Here is a 949-nt window from a genome sequence, read left to right on the forward strand (position 1 = left end):
GAAACGAGTGTAATACTAGCTATGCTTAATTTTTAAGTTTGAAACATTTTTATGTGGCTTAGTTGGAAAAATGAGACTTTATCCATATTATTCATTCAGTAATGTCCAGCCATCTTACCTCAGTGTCTAGCCGGGAAATATAAATTAATATTCTGGTCTAGCGTTTATTTAAACATATATATTACGTGTCTCTTGTATTGGGAATACATAATAGGTCTTCTATCACTCTTCTTATTTGGCCTTAAACTATATATGTTGGCTATATATGTGTATACAGTACACAATCATATGTACATTGTTTCATACTTAATTAATGCTGTTATAAGATTTTAGCGAGTTATTTTTATGGAGGTATACAAATTCCAATATGGCCCTTGCTTTCTGTAACCAATAATTACACCACAAATGATCAATCTAAGTTTTTATTGCATCATAGATTTATAGAATAGACAATAGCACAGATGTCCTGTAGCTCGATTGGTAGCGCACTCATCTCACACACAGAGGTCCTGGGATCGATCCCTGGTACCGGTGGAAACATTAGGACGTGTTTCCTTAAGACACCTGTTGTCCCTGTTCACCTAGTAGTAAAACAGGTACCTGGGTGTTAGTGGACTGGTGTGGGTCACATCCTGAGGACAAAATTTACCTAATTTGCAGGAAATGCTCTGCATAACAAGTGGCTTTCTATATAGTAGTATGTCACTGATGTCTGCTATGCCTGTATACCTTATACGTGTACTTGTGGAAATATAGATATTTCAAGATTGATGGACTGATTACATCGACTCAAGGCTGAGAGACCTCAAACTCCTGTTCTTCACCATTCTCCTTCGTATGGACTGATGAAGCCACTGTGTGGTGAAACATTTCTTCATTAAAGATACCCAAGTGTTGCACATGTGTCTGATTTATCAAAGATGTTATTATTATTATTATCATTGTCATT

This window comes from Cherax quadricarinatus, chromosome 3 (genome assembly GCF_038502225.1).
Source record: "Cherax quadricarinatus isolate ZL_2023a chromosome 3, ASM3850222v1, whole genome shotgun sequence".
NCBI classification, from domain to species: Eukaryota; Metazoa; Arthropoda; class Malacostraca; order Decapoda; family Parastacidae; genus Cherax; species Cherax quadricarinatus.